The sequence below is a fragment of the Tyto alba genome, unplaced genomic scaffold (assembly GCF_018691265.1).
Source record: "Tyto alba isolate M040663 unplaced genomic scaffold, T.alba_DEE_v4.0 Super-Scaffold_38, whole genome shotgun sequence".
In the NCBI taxonomy this organism is placed as follows: Eukaryota; Metazoa; Chordata; class Aves; order Strigiformes; family Tytonidae; genus Tyto; species Tyto alba.
Window position 1 is genome coordinate 7,792,844 of NW_024881313.1, and position 20,445 is coordinate 7,813,288.

Consider the following 20,445-nt stretch of genomic DNA (forward strand, 5'->3'; position numbering starts at 1 on the left):
GTGAAGTTCTAGGTTTTGGGAGACAGGCTGGATGACAGTAGCATGCAGTATACAATTAATATAATAATATTTAACATAATTTATTTGGCAAGGCATGTTTGAAGAAACAAAAAGTGGTGCTTCAGTACAAGCTTTAATTTCTTTACAGCAAAACCCATCACAATAAGCTTGTCTTCAGCTCCCATGCACATGTTGTCAGTGGCATCCTCTGCTCTCTTCTGGATTAATTTATCACCCTACTTCCTTCCACCATGTACCCTTACATAGTCATTTGCAAATAACCCCTGGACAAACCATACAGGAGTTTTAAATTTAAGCTAGACTTTTAGATATTTACCTTCTACATCAGAACACATTAGAGGAAATTCTCTATGATATACTGGAGTGAATATTCCTTACAGCCTAAATAGAAATACCATTTTGTTTTTCTAATTGAAGATATACTGCAGAATAAAGGGATATTATTCTTAATTCCTAAGTATGTATGTTAAACTCTAATGACTAATTATGCAGCTGAATGTTCATATTATGATAGGTCATTCTGCTACTGTTTTTATTTTGTTGATTGTTCTAGGTATTCTTCTTTCTCACCTGCGTCTGTTCAATAAATTGGTGCCTGTCATTATATTCTGCAGTTATTTCATGCATGGAAAACCAGGCTTATGAAATACAGAAATCCTCTACTTGATAAAGACGCATCAGAGATTGCCATATTAGAGACTTAAAACCACTCTTAAAGGGTTGACAATTTGAGGGGTACAACAGGATTTTATTTTCTTGTATGATGCTGGTAAAATGCTGAAGCGGTGTGTGTCTATGTAGGAGTATGTATGTTGTGTTACTAGAATGAGAAATCCTTATTTTTACCTTTTTACCTTTCAGGGACGGGCTTTTAGGGCAAGACTAGGTGTGTCTTTTATCACAGTCACCAAGTAAAACAAATAAACAATCTGCATTATAGCTCACAGCTATAAAGTGGGGGGATCAATTGCAGCACATCTTCCACTTGCTAAGTACTACATACATATACATGTCATGTGCTTGTGCATGTGTATATGACCCTGTTATTTCAGTATCTAAACTCTAAATGAATTCTAAATTTATGCTAAATAAAAATGAGAAAATGCTGCCACAAACTGTGGATTCCAGAATTATTCTGTCCTAGGCAATATTCCAAGAAACAGAGAACTACTGATGTTATTTCTATTACGGAGTCATTACTGTCAAAATCAAACCCTCAAAATAATAAGCCATGGCTTGTTTTCCCAGAATTGTGAAATTATATCTTTTTAATCTGCTTGTATTGTTTTAATCTTTCACAGTTTTTGTTGTTTTTTTTTTTTTTTGTTTTTTTTTTTTTTTAGCTTTTCTCAATTTATAGAAACTGGATACTCATACCTATGTGTAGTTTTCTATATTCATGTGTAAGGATGTGAAAGTCTGTGCATAGTTCTTACTTTTCCATGTATATATTAATTCCAGAGGAAAATCACTCCCAGTTGCACACACCCAAAATGTCTGTTTTCCATAGCCTGTCTGGCAGAAAATACTTTGTTCTGTTGGGACCATGATAACAGGGAGCTATACTAAATCTTTCATGTCTGCATGTATATTCTCAATCTTCCATTTACAATGACCAATACTGTATTTTAGATCTTTCAAAATGATCTAACAGGTTTGTCGTGACAATTAAAAGTAGCCTAATATTTTAGTGGTTATCATATATTAAATTCCAAGTTAATATCTTAACTCAATTTATGGGCAGTGTCTTGCTTTCAGAGACAGAGACTGAAAAGCCTGTAATTATAGTTTGAATAATTTCATAATTTTTTCCCACCAAGAACAAATATGGAGGTTACATGTATAATGCTTCATTAACAGTCTTATTTAAAAAAGCCTTCAGTATCTGACTACATTAAATTTTGTAATTTGGTTTTTCTTATGATCTGTAAGATAGAAAAGTCTTTTTATTTCCACTTTACATGGCAAAAAATGGTAGAGAAATAGAGAGACAAAGGGCTGACTTTGAAAAGGTTTTAGTTTCTTAAAAAAAAATAATTTAAAAATCTGACTTGTTCAAGGTCATATGGGAAACGTGGAGCAAAATAAGGTCTCACATACTAGGCGAGTGCCCTCCACACATTGTATAATATGCTAGGTAATATACTACTGGAATTGATTACTGAAATCTCCTTAGGGAAGAGGAAAAATAAGAAAAAGGAATCACATCATTTAGAAAAAAAAGTTGTTAGTTGTATAAAGGTTTGAACTTGCACTCAGTCCCTACAATTTTTTTTGAGAATTGAAGGCACACAGTATTTTGCAAGACTGTTCACCTACAAGTGTACTTCAATGTTTCACTCCTTGTGCTAGTCCTCAGAAATATGTGAGTGCTTTTTATTCTGCCAAATAAATGCATGCTGCAGGGTGCAATCACTCTTCCAAGCATTCTTTATTGTAGGTTGTCACTCATGTTTGAATTGCACCTTTTTCTCTGAATAAACTGAGTTCTCTACCCGGATTTTTTCTAACCCCTTTCTGAGAATTTGACAAGTTGCTTAATTAAAGAACAGTTTTTCAAAGCATCCTCAACCCAAAGCTTCCTCAGGTCTTAGACCCCCTGTTTTTCATATGTATGGGTTTGAGTCTGTTCCCAACAAAGAAAAACAGACTTTACATTTTTTCTTTCTTAAATTCAAAACAAACATGGGAAAAAACAAGCACAAATGCTGAATTCAAGGTTTTGCAAATGCAAAAACTTAGACCTAAAACTACACTAGAATTTTTACAACAATCTTATGAACTATTCAGAAGGTTGTATTATTCTAGGGAATACAGATCATCAGAACAAAAATTAAGTGTGCAAATCCTGTGCATTTATACCAAGAGGCTGGCTAGATGAGAAATGCAGAACTGCCACCAGACTTTTATTTGACAAAGTTTCCTTCTCAGGACTAGAATGACACCATTATTTGCTACCTTTATTTTCTCTACCTGTTAAGAGAAATCGAAGCTTTCCATAACCCAAAATGTAAAAAAAAAAAAATCAAAAGGAGTCTATCAGCCCATTTCTTGTATGAGATGCTGGTATGCTGATGATGGGCCAAAGTACAAAACTTAACGGGCAGAGAGTCTGTTGTCTCTAGGCTATTACTATTTCTAGGGCTAAAAATTACACAACATTGATATTCTGCACATTACTTATATAGTAAACTAATTCACCAGGTGAATAGCACATTCACTTTCTATTCCGCTCTTAACTACTGAAGTTCCCAAGATACAAGATTATGGTTTTAAGTGTATAACTGTGATTTATGTTATAAAACTTGGTCCATTAAATCCCATGAGACATTAATATCACTTTTGAACCTGTTGAACTGAAGGAGTAGTAGTGCTTGTACAATGTGCTCTGCCACGTACAAATGACGGTGGCAGCTTTCACTTTCACTTTCTATCGAGGCTGTGCTTTTGAGGGGCAGCCTGTGAGTTATACATCGCATTGACAGACACACATTAGGTAGGCATGACTGTAAACTGTTACTCATAGGTATTCTCATGATTATAATGCGTTTTTCTCCTTGCCCTGTGCTGCAGGATGAGTAGACAGCCAGGCGGCTGGGAATGGCTGCTCCTCTGTATGCCAGGGAGCTTGAGATGCAAAAGCTGCTCCCCAAGGTAAAACAGGTCTGCATTATTTTGCACACCTATGACAACAGTAAGCTGGAATTTCTTTTTCTTTTTTTCTTTTTTTTTTTTTTTTTTAACTCCTTTCATATATTACTTTGTTTGATGCAGTCTTGAAAAGGAAAGTAAGAATCTTAATCAAAGTAGTTTTATAGCAAGTTTATCCATGGTATGATCCTTAAACAGTAAGGAGTATAAACCAGAGGCCCCCTCATACAAAATAGTAGTATTATACTTCAATGAGAGATCCGACTTTAAAACCTGTAGCAACTCTGACTGACAACTGTGACTTTTTTTGGCACTGAGACCTCTGGAAAAAATGTGAGACAGCAGGATGAAAGGCTGTGAAAGAAGGCTAGGAGTGAAATAATTTTCCTGTGAACAGAGAAGTTTCTAAGTGCTAATCATGCTGAAAAAGGGACATTTTAATGGAACACCTAACTTGTTACAATCAGCTCTCAAGACCAATACTTCCTATTTCTAAGAGACAAACTGTCCCTACAAAGAACACAGTAACCCCTTCTTTTTAAAACAAACCCAGTTTTTTTACTGCCAATAATGATGACAGACATTCCAAAGCTTTACAGTTCTGTTTAATTCAGCCAGTATTTTAAAGCACAGATTCCAGAACTCTGACCTGCAGACCACTGATGCCAATAGCCGGTCATACTGAACACTGAAATATATACCCAGGTAAAATTTTGGTGCTAAGAGTGCTCGGTTTCTATGAGAAACCTGGAAGATTGATAACAGTCACTTGTTCTGAACACCACTAGAAAGCTTTAGTCACCACAAGTTACTGGATAACCAGGAACAAAACATGCATAAGGCCACCCTAACTATTTTCCTGAGCATTTACTTTTATCCTGAAAGTGATAATTTCCTCTCAACAACCGTTAGCACAAGGAAAAGGTGCTACAATTAACATCCCAAAAGGGCCCAGCAAATACCCCATTAAACATGAGAAAATCGTGTTGTCTCCATATTAAGAGCGTACAGAGGGGGTCTGTGTGCCCACTCCTCTACCATTCCCTGTGCCATTGAACATGTGTGTGGCAGAATCAAGGGCCCAGAAGTTAGGAAATATCACATCTAGGTTCTTTCTGTGCACAGTTAAATGATTTTAGAGTATTTTTACCTCTGTTCCAGAAGGCCATTTTTTTCCAGATCCTGATGACTCATGGGACTAACGGGTCTCAAATTTCTTTAAGATCCTGTTACCATTCCTCCGCTGAGGGGCATTTCAGACAACCCCAAAAGTGTCCTAATTCTCCCCCTCTTTTCTGTGGATCTCTTCTGGAGTATAATTATTATTAGATAACAGAGGAGATACAGATCTGAAACAGGTATTCCCCAAGTATTTGTAGGCTTTCTGTAACAGCAATAGCACCTTTTTGCAGTGTATCTGGCAACAATCAAGTATGAACCCTTGAGTTTTATCTTCAGTCAGTATTACGAAAAGAAAACACAGGAAAGCTGCTCTGGAACAAGAAGAAAGATTTTCTTTCTCATTTAAGACAACATATGCAGTCTGAACATCAAAGGCGATGACTGAAAAAGAAGCAAAAGGACACATAAACTCTGCTAACTTAAAGATGTTTAGCAACATTTCAGTTGGATAATTGGACGACGTCATTTATGAAACCCACAGATCATTTCTATTTAATGGGAAGGGGGTACCATGGCAACAGAGACTCTGCTTTTGTCATCCTTGGCTCCTGAAGCTGGTGAGGTTACTTCAGCCAGCCAGAGCTGCTGCAAGCCCCCCAAGCACACCGTTTTGCCCGTGGCGAGGTCACAACTTGTGCAGAAAGCTGTTTGTGCGCTTTCTGCGTTCACTCTGTTTGGTAAAGAATGATACTACAAGGTGGCTAGTGATAAATTATGCTTAACATGATACTGATGCAAAAAAATCAGCCTTCAAGTATTTGTAAGAGCTGTGTATTGGTTGTTTTTTTTTTTTTTTTTTTCAGCCTAATGGGATTTAAAGTGGTTCCAGAGGTCTTTTTAAGAAGGAAGAAAATAATTTAAAAAACTGCCTTACTGTTAATCATTGGGTGAAGAGAATGTTGTCAAAAGAAGGCTCCATAGCAAGTATCTTCTTGATGCATCTCCCTCAAAGTTATCACATGGCCCCACCAAACCTTTCTACAGCTTTTATCCCATTAAAAATTCCAGAGTATTTATTTCAGCCCTTTCTCCCAAACCCTTCAGCTGTGTTAGCACAGTATTCTCTGTACAAACCATCCCTGGCTTGCTCTTTGTTGCTGTAGTATATTAGGCTAGTCTTGGCTCTATAAATTCTCTTCTTTACAGGCTTGGCCATATCTTTGTCTCATATAGTCTTCTGGAGTTTATGAGATCCTTGATTTTTCATAGATCATAAAGGTAGAAGAGACTGTTGTGATCATCTGTTTTGTCCTCCCAGATAAAACACTCCACATAATTTCTCTAAAAAACACTGCACTTGAATAGATCTGCCCTAGGCTTCTCTCATATCTCTCAGTAGGCTTCCTGTCCAGGAATACCAGGCAACTATTTTGATATAATACTTTCCTCACTTTCTGGACAGTTGTCTGTTGGAACAGTTTCTGATGGAACCTCAGTAGTAAAGATCTGCATAGCAAATTGTCTGGTTTATCAAAGGTGGCAGGGTGCCAGGCATGTTCAGTGCTCTGAAGGTCATCACCTGCAAGCAATTGTAGTGTGCAGTATCCCTCTGCTGCTATCTTAAAAAAAACTCTGTTCCTGGAAGAAATGCTGCAAGGCACAAACACGTCTGATTTACATCTGCTTGATTAATTTCGTGCCTAGTTGGAATATGGAAGCCAGTGAAAGATTGATTCAGTTTTTTAGTACACTAATTAGTGATCCAGAATGTAAGTTCTTGAAGAATTTTATGTAAACTAAAACAAAGCTTCATTAGGTTTTGAAAATTCTAAGTTTAGAAAATGCTTTATAAACTTATTTTTCACTTCTGTTTTCCTCATCTATAATGTTTAATTCTACATCTAATAGTAAGCGCAAATTTTTCATTGAAAATGGGAGATCATTGACTGAAATATAAATAAAAGCAAAATATGCTTTTATTTTATCCTGTTACAAGGAGATTCTATGAAAATACACATGCTTTTCTGGTGATTGAGGACACTGTTTCCAGGCTTGTATTTCATGGGGAAAGATCTGCTGTTTCCATAGGAAAAAAGAAAAAAAGCTGGCAAAAGAACATGTTCTGGGATAGAATAATTCCACTATCAAACTAATGTGAGTTTCCAACCTTTTTTGTGTGTGCGTGTGGAATAGAGCCCTGTTATAGCAGCTTTTTTATTGCAAAGCTTTTAAAATATGACTCATGGGTGTTTCGTCAATGGAAACGTTTGTAAAAGATGTTAGAGTATTTTTTGTTTTCAAGATGTCTGTTAACCCTGATTTCAAATGTTTATATACAGATCAGATTCAATAATCTTTTGATTCAAATCATCTGAAAGTAAATTGGTGTGAATAAAAGTCACTTCATCACATTTTTTGTTCAACTTTCCATATGACATCTGTTACAGAATAGACTCCATTTTTTAAAATAATGCGTGTTACTGTAGAAATTTAATTTTAAACACTTTTTTTGTTTAAATATCTGACATCAAAAAAGCACATAAATGCACATTTCAATTAAGTATAAACATTTCAAGTTAAAGATATAACTAAAAGCTTTTATGCCCCCGAGGTTGAATTAATAGTGAAAGTTATCAGTACTGCTGTGAATTCAGTGACCAATGACTAATTGGGATGAGGTGTTTATAGAAGAAGTAACAACAACAAAAAAGGATCATAATATTAAAAAAAAAATGTTAAGGTATAGATAAAGTCATTATGCATGCCAAAATGACCATTTATTTTATTAAGAAACATGGCAGTAACATCCAAATACTCAAAATCAAAATCTAATCCTCTATTAACTCCTGTACTTACAGAACAATGTAAAATTATCTGACCTTCTGTAAGTGGGCTATTACTGGTCTTCATGGTGAGCACTGATGAGTAAAGAATAGTTTAAAAAAAGGAATCAGCAAGGGAAAGAAAGGGACAGGGAGAAAATTGCACCTTTCATACTTCAAGGATGTAACCAGATTTTCTATTTAGACCAAAAACCCCTGAGATGGGGCTCCTGGCCTTCTGTGTTTTAGAGACACTATGTTCCTGGTAATGGAATGAAGAGAAGACAGTTCATTTCCATTTGTTTATTAGGAATCTTTTCTTAGTCCTCTGATTTGGTAAATTAGTGTTTTATCTCTAACAAATTATTCAGTTGAAGAAATAAAAAAATACTCTGTTGAAATTATGATTTGGCAGTGTACATCTCTCTGATTCATCAGTATTTTGCTGATGTTTAGAGCCATAAAGACATATTTAACTTCTGGTAATATTACTTTTTCTCATGAAAATGAACCTGAAGCATTTTGTAGGACATCCCCAAAAGTAAATAAATAGTAAGGTCTTTTCTTTTACCAGACAGCTCTTTTCCCCATTTCCTGCTTTTCAAAAAAATACCCAATAAAAAGTGAGGGCAAGTGGCAATTACAGCAAGACTGATACTTAGTGAAAGTTTGGTCAATTGGGAACTTCATAAGAGGCACAAAGGTAAAGGTGGATCTTGTGTTGAGATTAAATGATGATTAAAACATCTGCATCACTTTTGCAAAATCTATGTGTGGCTTTGGGATGATTCTTAAATAGAAGAAAAGGTCTAAAGTTTTTAGTCAAAACCTCTGCTTAAGTACTTTTTGCTATTGAAAGTTTTTTTAAAAATAAAAGTATTTTTTATGAAGTTCCCAGGCCTTTTTAGAAAAAAAAAAAAGGTTTACAGGAAATGTTTTTAACTTTTTTTTAACTTTTTTTTTTTTTTTTTTTCCCATTTTTTGTCCTTCTCTCAAATTCTAATTTAACAAACAGGCTACAACTAGTTATCTCAGAACCAGGAAAAAATATTTCTGTGGGCAAGTATAAACCTAAATTTTTAACTTTCCCTTCTTCATTCTGCTGTATTTCAGATTACTTTATAAAGAACAGTTAACAAGTAAACCTGAGTTCAGCTAAACAGTTTAATTTGGAAGGAGTCATATATAGTTTAAGAAATGTAATAAGTAGTGACTAAACAAAATAATGAGGAAGTGCAATGTTTTTCTGAAGATAAAATGAAATATATTTAAAATGAAACATATTTTTAACATTTTAATTAAAAATAGAATTCTATTTATAACAAAAAGTGAACCTTTTTTCTTGGTGTCTTAATGGCCTATACTTATAGTACCAGAAACAAGAACAAAATGTGCTTGACCCCAGGAAAACAGTTGAAACATTTCATCAAAGGCTGCTGAAGCCTTTCCTTCTGTACAACTCTGGGAAATGAAACTCTTCATCTGCTGACTGTAATTTGAAGTTTTTCAGGATTTCTATTTTGAAATCTGTGACAATGCACTCCATTTCTGTGGTCATGCAGCTTTTAATTGTGAATAACTCCTGATCAGCTACTCAGAAGAAACATATACTTAGCCTGGGTCCCCTAATCAGAAAAGAAGTTTGAGAGTTCAAAGCCTCAAACTCTTCAAGCAACCACAAAGAATGCCAGTGACTTGGTAAGTTTTCAGTATCCACAGAAGAAGGAAGGAAAAAGGCAAATAATAAGAAAATTCTAAATTGCATTTATCATCTTGCAAGACAAAGATTTGCACCGCAAGGTCACTGTACTGAATCAGCTGAAGACACGCCTGCCTCTCAGAATCTGAGTGCAACTTGGTTCAACTGCTTTTTGCAAGCAGATGTGATCCTGGTACTTTACAACAACTGGAAAAGGGTCAAAACAAATGCACAATTACAGTTACTCAACATGAGATAACAGAAATCATGGATCTTAAGTCTGTGGGGGTTATTATCGCAATGGTTTCTTGTAAATAGTATCCAATTATGACTGATGGAACAACAAACTTCCTCAAGAAAAACCAACTGACTTTATTCAAGCATACATGGACGATAACAGAAGGTTCATATAGTTCGCAAGATTACTCAGTGTGGAGATGTAGTTGTAGTGGTAGAGTTAAAATATTTCATTCAGTCCTGAGGCTCAGCAATTGTCATGGAAACTTGGAATTCGTCATGGCTTCAGACTTTAAAAATATGATTATTGTATGTGATATCCCTGTAGTTGTTTACCAAACTATCAAATTTAATTTAAATTACACAAATGTGATGTTATTTTTCAGACCAAATAAAGAAGAGTCATGATGACATCATAAGAAATTTGACCAAAAAGATAGCATATGTGTGGAAGAGCACTGGTTTTAATTTCTGCACTGACTAGAACATGTTGCAATAGGAAAACTGGGAGACATGCAAAGAAAGAATTTAAAATGATTGTTTGAACTGATTGAAAAGTATTTTGAGTTTTAAAAATCACCCTCTTTCATACTAGTTATATGGAAAAATTACAAAGAGGATAGGCCTTTTTTCCAACGCAAGTTGAAGGAAAAGAAGGAAAATCTTATTTCTGTCTACTCACATTACTGATATCTAGAAATAAGGTATCAAGCAAAGATTAACACCTTCTAATTCAAATGACAGAATGGGGCTGTAGTAGGAGGTTTTTCATGATGTGGTTTCAGACTACGTATGCAGTGAGGAGCACTCACCTGACATCTTATGCTAGAAGAGCTCTAGCTACAGAATCCTTGGCAGAGAAGCAAGGATAAAAAACTGTGAGGGGTGTAATTTCTGAACTGCCAAAGACATTTTGGCAGGAATGATTTTCCAAGGGTTATATTCTAGGACAAATGCACCAAAAAGATGTGAAGTTAGAAATTCTTGGAGGTGTCTGAGATTCCAAGGAACAGGAAAGTTCCAAAGAAAGCATGGCTGACAAATAAAACTAGACACTCAGATTCATCAGAGTCTTTTATTACTTTTTCATTGGCTCATAAATACATTTCACAATGTCCAGCCCTCAGTCAAACTTTGAGCAGAAGAGGCACCAATTATAGAAGATCTGGAAATTCATAATGATGTCACCATTAATAGAAAAATGCATGCAGACATGCTTTGGAAGAATGTCTCTAATTGTAACTATGATTGACTGATTTTCCAACTTTATTAGTATGTTTCCTTTTAAGATTCGCCAGCTTCAATGCACGAAGGAGATGCTGGATGCTGGAAAAGGGGGATGTGGTGTTGAGACCTGAGTCAAAGGAGCTGGAAGTAGCACTGTTTTAACCAGAGAAATGAGTCCTGGATGAAGTCTTTCTACATGGGGCAACTATTAGCTACCACCTGCTTTCTCCTCATCTTTAGCACTCACCCAGCAGACTCCCCTACTCTGTAACTGAATGCTCCAGGTGCAGCTGGTCAGCAAATAAACAGCAGCAAAGGAACCAGGGCGAAGGCACTGCCTGGCTGGTGCATGAGATGTGGCCCAAGTTAGAGGAGCGTGAAACTGAAGCCACATGCATGAGCATCCCTCTCAGTGTGTGGGACCTGACAGGTCACGTCTGTTGTGAGACAGTGCCAGCTCACAAGAAGATTGTTGAAGTCAGACCAGAAATAGGCGTATTTGTTCAACCAAACACCAGAAACTGTTTTCAAAAGCAGTGAAAGCAGTAACAGTGGGCACTGACAACGAATGCTGTTCATGGGTGTATTTAAGTACTCTCTTCATTATAATGAACTGTGGCTTTGATGCACAATTTAACAATCATTGCTGAACTTGTATATGATTTTACGCGTTTATGAGGGGAAAAAAGGATGACTTGCAGCTTGCATATGTTGATGAAGAATTAATTTCAAGATGCTTGTTGGGAAGATCACTCTCTGGACTTTTTTCAGATTCATAAGTTGTTCTTTTCCTTCATATTTAAAGATTAATGTTTTAATGAATAGTATCTTACTATGGCTAAATTTGTCCACTATTAATAAAGTGAGATAATGAGCCTCTATTCCAAAAAGCACTTATTTGTATAGAAATTAAGTACAAAGTGCCAGTAAACTAAGCCAGTGAAAAGAGTAGCTAATAATATGAAAGCAAAAGTGTAGGTTTTCATATAGGCGAGTATTTATGAGCACTTACATGTTTTGCATTTGCATTACTATAGTCTAGAAGTTTTACGGAAGCATCCCAGCATCACAGTCTAATTTATGTATGTTTTTGAACTTGGCCTTCAGCAAGAAATGCATGCAAAGGGAATCCTCTGCAATCCAGACTTATTTGAAACCATCTGACTTCATAGACCAATTAACTTTTTTGTGTGTGTTTACTGAAATGCAGCTGTGTTTTTTTTTTTGTTATATTTTGAGATGCAATAAGACTTTACAGCCCTTTTTATTTGCAGTTCCTACTTGAACTTCCACCCATAGGGTAGTGTCACTGCTGGTCTAAACTCAAAGTTGTCTGAAGTCAGCGAAGTCGCAGCTGTTAACACCACAGTCAGCTCAGCTTTGGCGCAGAACTGCAATTTCATCACCCATGAATAATCACAGCTTCCTCACTGCATTTGTTTTAAAAGCCAAAGAGAATTGTGTACGACACTGGAAGATGCCAGGTTAAGTGCCAGTCATATTGTTTTGCTGGAAAATGCTTCCTGAAACCACCCATGCCATTTATGAAGTTTAAAGCAGTTCTTTATTTGATCTTATCCTGCTCCTGTAGGTGTCAACAAAGATAAATCATTAAGTTCAAAATGAAGGCAACAGAAACGAACCTTGCAAGATTTCTGAGTGAGCACTCCCTTGAGCTAGGCAGCACTGAAAATATTCAGTGCATTACAGGAACCTGCCTTCCAGAACAGGTCCCATAAAGGCCTTGAAAGCAAATAAGCTCCTATTCCCACAGCTTTCAGTTAACAGGGACCTAGTGTGCTGAAGCAATGTTCCATGTTTAACAGCTTTGATGGTAAACATAGGAATCAGATCCTCAGAAGATGTAAACTGGAATTACTCCCTTTGCTTCAGCAGAGTAGTTCTGATTAATAGCAGCTGAAGATGTGGCATTATTTCTTTTTTATAACTGCGTTCTCAGCATACGCTGTACTTAAATCATACTATTTATTACACCTTGCAGGCTTTCTCTAAGCTGGCGCATCATTTTTAGTTGGAAACTCTGAAAGCCTTAAAAGAGAAACATTAAAACAAAGAGAAACATGATATTAACAGAAAATGAGGTCAGAATATTGTCTTCTTGTGCTGTTATTATTCCCTGATTAGCAGCCTCAATGCAAAAAATGCTGGTACATGCAGGGAGCGCTCGGCTGCCGCTGCCTCGTACACTGCAGGGGATGGCAGGGGGTGCCAGCTGAGGGTGGAGGGCTGCTGTACAAGCACACCCTGTGCTGGTAGCACAGGCATTAATTACAGTCATTATGGCAATCAAAGGCAATTGGTGGTATTACTGAATAAGAGGATCTTTGAAGTAGCATGGGCCCAGAGCTGGCCAGGTCTGGGAGTGGCTTTTCAGTTGAAATGCCCTTGGGTTCCAGCACTATTGTTCCTAAGGCAGCCAGAAATGATCTTCTCTTTTGGCAGGCAACCTTAAAGACCATCTAGGAAGGTTTCAGGGCCATTAAGTGTGCTTCAGATTGGCCATGTGAGGTCACTTGGGAATGAAAGCGAGGTCCTGTGCTTCCCTTGCGAGGATGATAATGCCAGGCCTTTTCTGAAAGGAATGGGGTCAGTCTGCATTAAGAGGAACCGTGATGCGCTCATAGTGCACCAGAAATTTCTTGTTATAGAGAAAAGATTTTGGTTCCAGAAATAATGTTTTGCAGATCAGGTGGTTGTTAGTGGAGCTTTTGGAAAATTACATTTCAGTTATTAAAAGGTGAGACAGTATCATCAGGGTGGTGACAGTGTCTGGTTAGTATCAGTTGCTTGTGGAGCTCAGATATGTACTCCAGAGCTTAGATTCCAGCTCAGAAAAAAACATACACATATGCAATGTAAGTATGATAATACTGTTCCTAAAAAGCAAAACACCATAATACACAGTTAAATATGCATCTGAATTACATCAACAACAGGATTAACTGATGTTTTTCTGACTCAGAAACCTAATTGAACACCTGAGTGATTACATGGATGAATAGTTTCTTTATCAGTGGCGTGGGTTTTTCTCTTTGCATTGTTGTAAGATTTTTCCCTTGCTTGATGTACCTGATGGTGAGAAACAGAGTACCTTTTTCTAGGTAATGAGTACTTGGAATGTGAGAGCTCAGATCCACGGTATTGTATCTCAGATCCGTGACAAAGGCATAGTAGAACTTAACTGGTTAGAGTCACTATAAAGATAAATATGATCTAATTATCTAAGGGAAATAGATAAAAAATGCAAACAAAACCTGTACATTTTTAATCTACAAAAATGATGTATAAATAATTGATGAATAAAACCTGATCAATCCAGGTCTCATACAATTCTATGATAGTTTTACAGATAAATTGTTTTTCAGGCTTCAGATATTATCTAAACCCTGACTCCTATTTCTAGTTGTATGCAACATTTGAAAGGAAATCTTTACACTTTACACTGCGGTCTGATATATCACACAGTGAATATGACTAATGAATACTTAAGGTATTAGACACAAAGTACTGGGTATGATAGGTCAAAAATGTAGTAAACTATTGCTTCAGTTATTGCAGAAATATGCAGTCATTTGGCGTATTGTAATAGATTGCATTTCAAGGAAATGTCCCAGGGAGAAACAACATACTGTGATTAAGGATGCCAGGTGATTGCAAGAAGGGACGAGAAGTCAGCCTTTAGCTCCATTCACAGCTTCACTGCTGACTTGCTATTTAGCTACATTTTAGACCACAGTTCAGCAAATCATTTGGGTTAATCATTAAATAGAGGCTTAAGCATTATGAAGTTTAAAATAGGAGAAATGTTTTCTACTAAACTCCAGGAAAAAAAAGAAAAAAAACAACCCTCGCTTTACAATGAAGAAAACACTGATTTGTGGCCCTAGGTTTTATGGGCTTATTAGCTCCTATACTAGTGGAGAAATGATCTGTGTTAAATGGTTGAATGGTTCGTTTATAGGTAAAAAGTTAAAATGGTGCTGTAGTTGATAGCTATTTAGCAAATAATTATTCAAGTTGGTAAGAAGGTATAACACAAAAAATGTAATGTGTTTGAGCCTTTCCAAAATTGCATTTTTATTCATCTGAGGTAAAAGGAAGAAACCACAGCTAGTAAATACTTATTTCCAGCTTTAAATGGCATAAAGAACATGAAACTCCTATTATTTATGCCAGTGTTCAACTCCTACCTAATATGGAGACAATCAGTTTTAAGGTTGTAATGGTTTTAGAATACTTTTCTCAGGTCTTACTCTGGTAGCTCAAATCTGATTTTCAGAAACACGTGCTTTCCATATAGGCACCTAAACAAAGTCTTGACTTTCAAAAGCGTCTGGTATCTCCTGACTCCCAGTGAGGCACCCGTGGCCAGATTTTCAAGTTCTTAACGTACTCATTGCTGAAAAACTGGTCCATGTTGACAACCTGTATGGTCAAATCTAGGCACCTACTACTTAATTCAGCAGAGCTGCTTGGGATCTACAACGAGATCAGATTCTGATTCTTTATGTCTACATTGTATAAATGCACATAAGTATCTTCTTTTTTTCCTCTATGGACCTTGACTAACCCAAATAAAAATAAAAATGTATTCCTATGAGCAAGGGGAGTTTCTGGAGCTGAATTTATCATGAATTTGTGCTTTGAACTGGACTTTTAACTGTTAAAAAAGGAAACCTTCTCTGGATTTTTTGCTTTGTTCGCAGTCCCTCTTTCATTTCTTGTTTTCTGTGTGATTCTCTGAGGTCTAATAGTATAGTAACCTTTCCTCCTCAGAGATCCCCAGCTTTCTCATTTACTTGGACGAGCCTTTTCATGAAACTTGCAGTATACTACCAAATCTGAGATTTCTGTCCCTGCATTAAGCTGAACTGGCTGGTGGATTCACAGACTAGTGGTGAGGATGATCAGTCGGAGACTTAGACAGGCACAGCATGATTGTATAGACCTTCTTTCCTAGGGAAATCACGCTAAAAACAACAACAAAAAAATCTTATCCGCATCATCTCTAGTAATCAGTTATTTTCTACACAAGTGTGGCTGAGTACAGTGTGTTAATCATTTCTGGAAACACAATATAAGAAAATCTGCTGAGAAAGAGCAGTATTTTTCATGCCTTGCTGCTCATTACTCTTTAAGACATTAACTTTTTGGCCTGGACCCCTTTCTTTTGCCTTGTTGCTCCTGTCTGCAAAATTTTTTTTTACTGTCATAGGGAACATTTTGCTTAGTGACATGCAATGTAAGTGAAGCAATCCATCTTTAATGAGTCCGTGGGATTTAATGAGGAACTAGGACAAAAATAAGGTTTTCCTAACCTTAAAGACTTTATTCTTTTGCCCAGTCTAATGCTACAGGAATAAATGCTATGTGGGCCTGTCATCTACTGCTGCTTCTGCCTTGGATCCAGAGGCATCACTGCAAACACTTCTCCGGGACAGGTCTCTGCAAAACACTGCTTGAGCCGTGGGGGTCTTTGCCTGCCTCTTATTGACTGAGGTGGCACGCTTGCATGCTCAAGCCAAACTTGTTTTTCTTCTGTCGAGGTCACCTGGTGCCTTTTCTCTGTGGGAATGGAGTAAGTGAACCTTCCCTGCCAAGCACAGCAGATTCAGCTGTGGGAGAGAGGTTTGCTCTCAATAGAGCGAAAACAGTGTAAAGACAAGAAGAGATTGTTTGTTTAATGAACACACTTTGCATAAAGTAATCTAGCAACTAACCAAACTAAACAGCTTTAGTTACAGAGAGGAAACAAATGTTTTCATGGTACAAAAGACATCTTGTGAGTTCTTCCCTAGGGCACAAGTTCCAACCTACTTGCTGTTTCAAGAGAGAAAGAGATCTTTCTCTACCACTTTCAGAGCTCTTCCTCCAAGTCCCTTTTGACAACCATATGCTCACCATTCAGGAAGGTTCTTACTCTGATGTTCTTCAGTCCAATTTGCCAGCTACCTATTAATATTAATATTTCAATTGAATGATCCTCTTTAAAGTTTCCTCTTCAGAAAAAAAAAAAAAATTCTCTTTTTAATATAATTTAATGTTCAGTCAGCATAAGGGCATGGTATACTCATTCCTTCACTAAGATAGATACTAGAGGAAACCAATAATTTTCCTTGAGTTGCTGATATATGCAAATCAGAACAACTGTGTTTTCACTAGGACTTTCTGGGTGGTATTTTTTTTCATTTTTTTTTTTTTTTAAACAAATTTCAATTCTTGGTCCAGCTCACCATGGAGAACTGATTTTCTTTTTTTCAGAGTGCAAACAGATATGCTAAACACAGATATAGCTTCTGCTGCTGGATATAACATCTGCCTTGCTAACTTCCATGCTACATAGTGTTCTTTCACTTTGGTCTATTGCCTTCAGCAGTTTCAGTACATATTTTTTCTACAGACTCTGACTGTAGTTTCCCATACTGTGCTACTGTTGCCACAGGTTCTATGTGTTCATTAAAATGCGATGCCAAAGTTCTTAAACCAAGTCTTCACCTTGACTAAAGTCTACGAGGTGGCCGGCTGAGAATATGCTTTGAGAATGTTTTTTCTGATGTTTAACATTGCCCAGAACTATATCCTGCCCTTCAGAAACAAAGTAAAAGCTTTCTGATTGCTTTAGTTCACTATTTGTCAGGAAAGGTGGTTTTGCTTGCCTGGGTGGAGTATTCATTAGTGTTTGTAAGGCCTGCTTTGTATTAGAAACTTTTGTTAGTATAAGTAATGTCCCTTAGGAATGTGATTTTTGGCCACGTGTGATACTGCAACAGCCCTAATGTGGACACAGAACTGGCAGAAGAAGTGCTTTTGCTGGTATAGATTATACTCAGGGTTCTGGAATCAGTAAAACAGCCAAAACCACTTTTGCCAACATAACTATAGTATTAAACATTTTCTAGCATAGACCTGGCAGAAACCCAGTTTCACCCCCACACCTCCTTTGGTTATTAAATGTTATTTCATTGGGAGGTATACTCAAGCTATACCCTACATGTAAACATTTTTGGCTAGAATATTCTCTTCCATGGAAGTTTTTCTTCCACTGGTGGGGAGTCGGGGGGAGAAAAAAATTAAATTGACCATGTCTGAGTGGCTTCTGTATATCCACAATGGCCTGACGTAGTACCTTTGTTTCCCCTTGTGTATGTATGTATGTATAAATCATGGTATAGTGGCTACAGCTAATTTTAATTGGAAATAATCGTACAGGTAACTGTCATGTAGCCCAGGGTTTATGGTGCTCCTCTTCTAACGGTTTGATGGATGGGGGGTCATATTTGTTTTCTCATGAACAACTGAAACAAACAGGATGAGAACATTATGCAATGTACACAGAAACCTTGGTGCTTATCATTCTTCTGATGAGACCTGCAGCAAATCAGATCAGGTTCAAAAAGATATGCTACTTTCTGCCCCAGCTATTCATTCTATTGCAGACAAATAAGACATGTTTACAGACATAATCTAAGTGAGCCCTTTGACCCTGCAGTCATTGCTAGGTTTAGCTGTCAAAATATGTAGTTATTTAAACAAACAAAAAGGAAAAATTCCATGAAGTGGAAAGCACATACTGTAATCAAATGAAAAGTGAAGACATGGCTGCCACTTCCCATATATATTATGTTATGTTATATTATGTTAAGTTCCATTCTGTTACATTATGTTACATTACGTTATGTTATGTTATGTTATGTTATGTTATGTTATGTTATGTTATGTTATGTTATGTTATGTCAAGCCAGAATGTGACTGTTTATGCTCTCAAGATTTCCAGGATCCTGCCAACCATTACCAGTAAGGTTGCAAAAGCCAAAGGATGTGGCTTGGCAGCATTCACCCACTTCCAAAGTGAGGTTAGTGTCCTGTGATGTTGCCTGTGCCCCGGAGTTGGCAGCCCTAGTTGCTGCAGACCAGCTCTTCTGCTCTCGCTACACTAGTTGCTGCGTTCACGTGGGCTGACCCATCATGTCCAGCTTTCAGCCAGGGCTTTCTACATACATGCGGTCCCAGCTTCCAAACTTGCCATCTCAAAATTAACCTCATAGATCCTGCTTCTGTCCCAAAATGTTCCTCCCCAAATTCCATTGATTTCAAGGACAGAAAGATATCTGAGAAATGGATTGATCTTAGCAAACAAAAAATGTGAAAAATACACTGCCGAATGAGCCTGCAAGCATCTGCTATTGCTTTTGTCCGTGTGTACAGCATGTGGGTTTCCCCTGTATGCAAACAGTTCAGTTAATTAAACACACAAAATTGCTTATTAACTGTCCACATACTACTTAGCATTCCTAAGGCCTAACAGTCTAAATTTGCTTTCTGGAAGTCTTTGCTTTGAAAATGAGCCAAACTGCAGAAAACCACAGTGTCTCATCAAATGATGTTCAAAGAAAAGTTGTTGCAGAGCGTGGGTTTCATCAGAGTCTGGAAATGGAAGCTGACTGGTCAGACCTGGTTTTGGAGAGGTAGCAGAGTATGCAGTGCTGTCTTTTAAACACCTATTTTAGATGCCTTTAAGGTAAACTTCATTATGCAACAAGACAGAAGCAGCAGAATTTAATAAAAATGTTGGAACTAATAATTGGTCACCTTTGTACAGAAAACCCAGATAGACTATGCTAATACTCAAGTCCTTTTCTGAGGCCCAGAAGTGAACTGAAATCCTGTAGATGTTTTACAGGGGTCAGCAGGGTCCCACCTGCAGAGTCCCACAAAGCTGCTGGTAGAAATATCCTCTATAGTGATTTTCTAGCTGAGAAACCATTGAGCGCCGTATTAGATAGATAGAGGTTTGATTCATCCCTATAAAAAAGCGATGTTAAAAATCATCAGCCTAAACTTAAAGTCTTTCTGCTTAAGATAAAATACCACAACTGCTCTTTAAATTATTCTCTGAATCAAAAGAATGGATTGTCAAAAACATCTGGCTCTGAAAATGCTTCTACTGGGAACCAACATTTCTGCTGTGACCTAATGGTCCATTCAGAGAAATGAAGTCTGGGGAAAAGTATCTTATTTAAATAGAAATTTTAAGGAGTAGTCTGAGATAACAGAAAGGGGGCTGAAATTTAGAGTTTAAGATAACAAGATCTTATTTTATTATTAAGTTATATTAGTATAACATTGAGTTTCAACAGGTTTGGTGTGTCATCATTAGTATTAGATACATGTGATAGACAGTACCTACCACAACACCCCCCCTCCCCCGAAAATGCAATATATAACAAAAATTAAATACTTGCTTTCTTAATAGCTCCAAGTAAGCCACTAAGTGTCTCTGGAAATTCTTCCTTTCTCCACCTGGTATCTGACAGGGCTCCATCTGTCCTACATTTTCTATTTCCAGAGCTTGGATTTCTAAACTACACCTTTAGAGAGACAGTAGGAGTATAAATTACTTAATTTTTCTGTAACAGGTAGTTTTATTACAAAGTGAATAATCCTGCTGTGTTCCTCTAACCTCCTGCTTCTGACAGCAGGACAGAGCAGTCTCAACAATATGTCTAGTTGATTAAAGCATCTGGAGATGGGGCATCTCTTTTTTCATCTTTGTCACAGTCAATGCCTTACTTTATTATACAAATTAGAAGAGATTCCCACCCTCATGGTCAGGTGGGAAAGGCCATTTTCTGGATTACAGGGTAG